This window comes from Dreissena polymorpha, chromosome 2, assembly GCF_020536995.1.
Source record: "Dreissena polymorpha isolate Duluth1 chromosome 2, UMN_Dpol_1.0, whole genome shotgun sequence".
Lineage (NCBI taxonomy): Eukaryota > Metazoa > Mollusca > Bivalvia > Myida > Dreissenidae > Dreissena > Dreissena polymorpha.
The window spans coordinates 105,499,098-105,507,510 of NC_068356.1; positions in this window are offsets into that span (position 1 = coordinate 105,499,098).

The following is an 8,413-nucleotide window of genomic DNA, read 5'->3' on the forward strand; positions in this document are numbered from 1 at the left end:
TATTATAACTTATAAGAATAAATACATGCTTAAACTGGACTTTTAATATTTATTAATTTATGTAAATTACAAGATAATGTAAATTACAAGAACATTTATTAAATTAAGTAAATTACAAGGTTATGTAAATTACAAGAAAAGATAGTATTAAAACTAAGAATCAATTAATGCGTAATCAGAGCTTTTAATATTTATTAAATTATGTAAATTACAAGATTATGTAAATTACAAGAACATTTATTAAATTATGTAAATTACAAGATTATGTAAATTACAAGAAAAGATAGTATTAAAACTAAAATTCAATAAATGCTTAAACAGGGCTTTTAACATTTATTAAATTATATTCTTAGGATGTAGGCTTTTAACATTTATTAAATTACGTAATTTACAAGATTGTGTAAATTACAAGATTATAATAATTACAAGAAAAGATTGTATTAAAACTTATAAGAATCAATACATGCTTAAACTGGGCTTTTAATATTTATTAAATTATGTAATTTACAAGATAATGTAAATTACATGAACATTTATTAAATTAAGTAAATTACAAGGTTATGTCAATTACAAGAAAAGATAGTATTAAAACTAAGAATCAATTAATGCTTAATCAGGGCTTTTAATATTTATTAAATTATGTAAATTCCAAATTATGTAAATTACAAGAACATTTATTAAACTATGTAAATTACAAGATTATGTAAATTACAAGAAAAGATAGTATTCAAACTAAGATTCAATAAAAGCTTAAACAGGGCTTTTAAAATTTATTATATTATATTCTTAGGATGTAGGCTTTTAACATTTATTAAATTACGTAATTTACAAGATTGTGTAAATTACAAGATTATGTTAATTACAAGAAAAGATTGTATTAAAACTAAGATTCAGTAAATGATTAAACTGGGCTTTTAAAATTAATTAAATTATATTCTTAGAATTTATTAAATTATGTTAATTACAAGATTATGTCAATTACAAGAACATTTATTAAATTATGTTAATTACAAGATAACGTAAATTACAAGAAAAGATAGTATTAAAGCTAAGAATCAATAAATGCTTACTGCAGTGACCAGGGCTTTAAACATTTATTAAATTATATTTTTAGTATATAACTATGTTATATAAACAGGTTCTTGACCTGCAGATGGTAAATTCTTCCTGCATGTGTGATTATGTGGTGTTAAGTGGTTATTTATTACCGTTGCTGATAAGCATGGCCAATTGTTGAAAATACCTCTAAACTCCACTCAACAGGTGTATACCACTCGTTATGTAGTGTATCGAAGAGATGGTTCTCTCATGTTTACCTGTTTCGCTGGCGCGGGAACATTGTCGATACAGTGTATTACTTTCAGAAACATGGACTCATTCAAAAGAAAATACTAATTTTGAAATAAATGAATACATCGGTTGTCATCTATTTGGCAACAAAAGTCATGGGACGGAAAAAGGGTCGTTTTAGTGGCGGTCTCAGTGTTTATATCCATGATGAATTTTAAAATCACATATCTGTCATAAAACAAAATAGCCATGATATAATATTAATTAGAATAAAGAATGAAATATTATCTCATAACCAAAATTTATTCATTTGTCTATATTGTATACCAACAGCTGACTTAAAAGTTTTAGTAAATGAAGATTTTTGACTTTTTTGAAGAAATCGAAAAAGGAATAGAACATTATGAACCTTTTGGCACAACTTGTATTGATGGTGACGTTAATGCTAGAACTGGAACTCTGACAGATGCTATAAGCTATGATGCGTACATAAATGTAACGGAAGACTGTGTGCAGGATGACGAAAATATTGGCCATTTGCTTTTTTACGTAATAACCAAGATCAAGTAATAGTTAACCACGTACACAAATTCATTGCACTTAGTAAATCAGCAATCCACGTTACAGCGGATGGACGTTTTAAAAACGATATAAAGACGGTAAATATACGTTTATATCACCACACGGTCTCAGCGTCACTGACTATTTGTAGGTAAACAAAAACTGTATTCAACTTGTTCATGATTTTAAGAAACTAGATTGGAAAAGTTTTTCAGATCATGCCGCCATTTATCTTGCATTCAAATTAAATGATCCTACATTAAATAATAAATACTGCAATACAGGAAAACACGCATAAACTACATTAATTGCCAACGAAGAATTCGCGCATGTTTTTTTTAGTGAATCACTTCTCAGTAATATAAATAAGCTTTAAAATTTAAATAACAACATCGCAACAGATCAGGTAAATCTGCTCACAAACGCACGGTTTTTCAGTAAAATCTTCTAATGCAGTATCTCGCACAACTGTAATGCACGAGCAAAACCCCCGTGGATCAACAAAGACTTCATGAAGCAAAAGACGAATTAACAAGAGATGTATTTTTCACTAACACAATGCCCCCTACTGCGCCGCTTTGATTTATTTAAAAAAAAAAATAATTTGGCAGGTACAGATAATTATCTCCCTTAAAACTTATTGCTTCCCTTGGATTTTTTTACCTTTGTACTTAAATGATGATCTTGACCTTTCATTACTCAAAATGTGCAGCTCCATCAGATACACATGCATGCCAAATATCAAGTTGCTATCTGAAGCGTCATAGCAGTTATGAGCATTTTTGGAAACCTTAACGCAAAGTGAGACGGAGAGACGGACAGACAGACAGACAGACAGACAGACAGACAGACAGACAGACAGACAGACAGACAGACAGACAGACAGACAGACAGACAGACAGACAAACGGACGGACGGACGGACGGACGGATGGACAGTCCGATCAATATATGCCCTCCTTCGGGTGCATAAAAACTGCACGAAACGCCTTAAACCGCAATTAACCAAACGAAACAGAGAACTATTTAAAACAAAACAAGAAAATTCGCAAAAAAACTAAATATAAAATAAACCAAGGTATTAAACTTGAAAACATTGCCAAATCACAACCTAGAAAATTATTGAAATCTGTCAAAACGTTATTATAACAAAAATAAACAAATAAACAATATACAAATAAATGAACAATTTGAACACTTCAATTCTCAGATAGGAGAAAATCCAACTTCAAATGAACGCACTCATGATGAAAATGCTGAAAGCTAGGCAACAAACTATCATAATTTAGATTGCGAAATAACGTTAAACGAACTACAGAAGGCAGTTTTAAAACAAAAGAATAATAAAGCATGTGGACCTGATGAAATATGAGCAGAATGCATAAAAAATGCGTTTGATATCATATCACCTTACCTACACACTTTATACAACAACATATTTTACAATGCTGTATACCCTGAATGCTGGGGATTGAGCTATATTATACAAATATTTAAAGGCGGTGATCCAAACCTATTACAAAATTACTGAGGAATAACACTCAATAATGTATATAAGCACACATTCTCTTCGATCGTCTCTCACTATGGACAGCAAATAATTAAACTCAGTTCTGGTATCAAAATGGTAAAAGCACTGCTGATTGTATTTTCGTATTACAAGCTATCATATCTAAAGTAATTCACAGTGGACAAAAAGGTTAAAGCTCATTCATAGATTATAAAAAATGCTATGATAAAATTGATCTTCCATTCATATGGCAAAAAAAACTTGCCCCACATAAAATAAGCATCAAAATGATTAACGCTATTAAATTGATGCATTCCACTATCAAATCAGTAATAAACAAGAGCACCGCATAGCTGGTGCAGACCGCTCATATATATTTTTCTTTTAAAAGGTGAAGGGACCTATCTCAATACTTCAATCAAAAAAGGGGAGGGGTGGGGTGGAGAGGGGTGTATAATGTGGTGGTGTGGTCATTTATTTCATTATCTTTCAAAAATAAGAAAAATATGAAGAATTTTTTTGGGGGTGGGATGGTTGGACGGTCTTTCGAAAATAAAATTATAAAAATAAATATTTGTGTTTTTTTAACCATGTTTAAAAAAATATATTTTTTTTTTTTTTGGTGGGGGGGTCGGGGTGGAGTCGGGGGTGGTATAGTGTGGGAGCGTGGTCATTTATTAGATGATCTTTCAAAAATAAGAAAAAAAGTTAAAAAAAATTGGGGGGGATTCTGGGGTGGAGCGTGGGGGTTGGTTTGGGTGGAGTCTATTGTGGTATGTAAGGTAAGGGTTGTTTTGTCAAAGTATGAATCAAATGTGATCATAAATAAAGAAGTTATGGCAATTTTAGCAAAATTTAATAATTTGACCTTGAGAGTCAATATCATTCAAAGGTCAAGGTCAAATTCCACTTGCCAGGTACAGTACCCTCATGATAGTATGAAAGTATTTGAAGTTTAAAAGCAATAGCCTTGATACTTAGAAGTAAAGTGGATCTAAACACAAACATTAACCAAATATTCAAAGTTACTTAGTCAAAAAAGGGCCATAATTCCGTCAAAATGCCAACCAGAGTTATGCAACTTATCCTGTACAGTGCCTTTATGAAAGTTAGCGAGTGTTCCAAGTCTGAAAGCAATAGCTATGATACTTTAGGAGTAAAATGGACCAAAACACAAAACTTAACGAAATGTTAATTTTCGAAGTATAAAGAGGCCATAATTATGTCAAAATGCCAGCCAGCGTTACATAAGTTTGCCTTATGATTGTTAGTAAATGTTGCGAGTATTAAAGCAATAGCTTTGATACTTTAGGAATAAAGTAGACCTTAACACAAAACTTAACCAAATTGTCAATTTCCTAAGTATAAAAAGGGCACATAATTATGTCAGTATGCCAGCCAGAGTTATCTTCTTTTGGCTGCCCAGTCCCCTCATCATAGTGAGTAAGTGTACCAAGTTTGAATGCAATTGTTTTGATACTTCATGAGAAAAAGGGACCTTAACACTAAACTTAATCGGACGCCGACGCCGACGCTCAGGTGATGATAATATCTCTTTTTTTTCAAAAAACAGATGAGCTAAAAATAATAACGAGATATCAGACATCATATACTCTTATCAAGGAGTTAAACAGGGTGACGGTGGATCGTCCTTACTGTTAATGCTATTCGTAAACGAAATTTTAAATAATATTAACTCTAATATTTACGATGTATTTTCAATCAATGAACTTAAATTATTTTTGATACTTTATGCGGACGATCCGGTTTGTTTCGCAACATCACAAGCCGCTTTCTATGCTAACGATATCGAGTTATACTGTAATACATGGAAATTAAAGATAAATACAGCAATAAATTACAATAAAATTACTTGGGCGTCACACATGAAAGTAATGTTGAAACAAATGGGTCTTGCGGATTTATGGATAAACCAAGGCACTGCTTAACATTCACCAGATACCATAAAACTCAGGATAATAGATCAATTCAAACATATTTGGCACAGTAATATTAATAAATCTGGGAAGATAGAAAATTCAAAGTTTGTAATTCACATCTAATTGAAAACGAATATCATTTTATCCTAACGGGTCCCTTATATTCTCAACTTGGTAGAAAATACTTAAAAACCTACTATTGCAGATGGCCAAAGATAACAAAACTTAGAATACTCATTCTACAAAACATAAAAGTTAACTTAAAAACATAGCAAAATATATATACCACGCAAAATATTTAAGGGGAGAACTTATAAGTGATTAAACGATCAATGAAATCACTCATCATTAACTCCAGAATTAATCTTCATAGACCTACTATTAAATCCATCTTGTTTATTATAAAAAACATGTGTATTTGTGCATACTTTTGTCTCTCTAAAATGTACATGTGATTCACATGTACGTGTTTTGTATTTTATCAAATTCTTTATGAACACCACCTTTTAGCATCTTTTAATATGTCAGTATCATATCCACAGTAAAGTTTTTACATTCAATCAATTAACAATAAACACTGACAGTTTTACATTTCAAACTAGAAATGGCGCGGCAGAGGCCGACGCGTATCCCCACGCCGCATGCTGTTAGTAAAATGAGTGAAAATCAGTGACCCGGTCGCACAACAACCCCCATAACCTTTGACCCAGGGGTCAGATCAAAATTCCAAATAGTGCACTGTCGCACATATGGTCATAGCTAGCATGTGTGTAAGTTTCAAGGTTCTAGTGCTTATAGTGCTTTTCAAAAAGCGTGGGGATAACTATTTACCAAACTCATTTCGATTAATAGTATGCGTCCTCCTGTATCAAATAATAAATACAATCATATGAACAAGAAGTATTTTTATATTTACCATTGTAGGCTAGAAGCTATATTGTAAGCTTTATTGCTAAATGAATGTTGCCTTTGTTATTGTTGTTGTTATCACAGGTGGTTAGCGTGTGGCTATGATATTAATTAGTGAAAACATCATTTTGAATGATAAATTATCATATTATAACGAAAAATCAACTTTTTGGGGAAAAATAATCACTATCAAATATATATTATATAACAAGGTATCCAACTCGAAATCCCCCGAAAACGGGGTACATCGCTTTGAACAGCCATTACTTCATCAATTGTGCAGCGATTTTCATGAACCCGGTCTTATTCAACGCAGAAATGAATTTCCTTTCTGGAAATGTATATATCTTGTTATGATGCTACACATGCTGGGTCAACTTTTAAGAAATAACACGATACACAATTCGCTTGACCTACTTGACAATGATCAGACCGTATTTATGAATGAAATCTCCAGTTGCAAAGACACACATTTGACCAATGAAATCACTCGTGTGTTCAAAATGTCAGTTAGTTGTTGTAAACACAGATTTCAAACGGCGCTAGACAGTTAGTTTTGATGCATAATGCAACGGCAAGCACGGTAAGAATGTTTTTTCATACGTTTTATTGAATTATGGTATCGAGGTCCGTGAACTTTGCAGGGAAAAAGCCCTTTACTCCGTGAATATTTCAGTCATGAATACGGTCTGATCGATGTTAACTGGGTCACGCGAGTTGTGTATCGTGTTATTTCTTATAAGTTGACCCAGTATTTGTAAAATATTGCAAGACATTTACATTTCCAGAAAGGAAATTCATTTCTGCGTTGAATAAGACCGAGATCGTGAAATTCGCTGCACAATTGATGAAGTAATAGCTGTTCAAAGCGATGCATCCCGTTTTCGGGTGATTTTGAGTTGGATACTTTGTTTTATATATATATTAGATAGAAGTTTAATCTCTATTGATAATGTGTAATAATGTATTATTCAATCGTAAGATATCGGCCCACACTGCAAGAAAACTTATGCACTAAAGACTTTGCAAACATATTTCAATAACTTGAGATATCTGCAAAATTAAAGTTCTTAACGGCGTGTTTTCATTCTGTTCAGCCCGTGTGTAATCATATGTAAACCCCATGTAAACCCCATTGATCCTGCGCCCTGAATAATATGTGTCTCGTATTCCAAACGAGCAAGTTTACGCCGTCCGACGCGTAATTCTGAAAACCTAGGTTCTCATGAGAACCTAAGTTATCATGAGAACCTATGGTTCCCAAATGAAAACCTTTAAAGACGCGTAATTCTGTAAACCTAGGTTCTCATGAGAACTATGGTTTCCAAAGAAAACCACGGGTATGGCAAGCAGTTCGACGCATAATCTCAAGAAACTAGGTTCTTCATGAGAACCTAGGTTCTTACCAGAACCTTGGTTTTCAAATGAGAACAGAGGTTCTCATGAAAACCTAGGTTCTCATTTGAAAACTTGGGTTCTGGAAGCCATAAGCAATCTTCAAGCGAGAACCTAGGTTCTCATGAGAAACCTAGTTTCTTGGGGTTATGCGTCGAACCGCTTGCCATACGTTGGCTAAGTCAAGCGTAAAATTATCCATATATATTTTCGGCGTTTTTCCGAAGATCACCGAAGATCACCGGACTGAATCGGTACGAGTTAAAACCTTATTCTAATAGTTATCAGTGCAAACGTTTCGCTATATTTACTATGGGACTAATCGACGTCTTCTCCATGGTTACCATGCATAATACTAGCAACACGAGCAACACACACACATTCAGTTAAATTCACCATTTCTATTAATATATAACATAGCTACAGATAAACCGATATCTGTAAAAAAAACAACAAGAAGAGTCGAAAGGGTATAAAATATTTAATTATAACACTGTTTGAACCATTTCATTCTCATATCTATATCTGTAGTGCGATAATTTCAATGGGCCAATATTGCTTTCTACCGAATGTTTTAATCATGTTTACACTTCATTATACACAATTTGTGCACAAATATGTGTCTTTAGAGCATTTTAACCAGACTGTCAAAATTGTGTACCCAATTTATCAACATAATAAATGTAAGAGTTTGCAGTTTTGATTTTCGGTGACATCATTGATTCTCTTTCAATAAGCGCTAAATCAGACTTATCGCAAAGAAAAAACACACATTAAAAGCCATAAGATATTGTAACTGACAGCGTTTT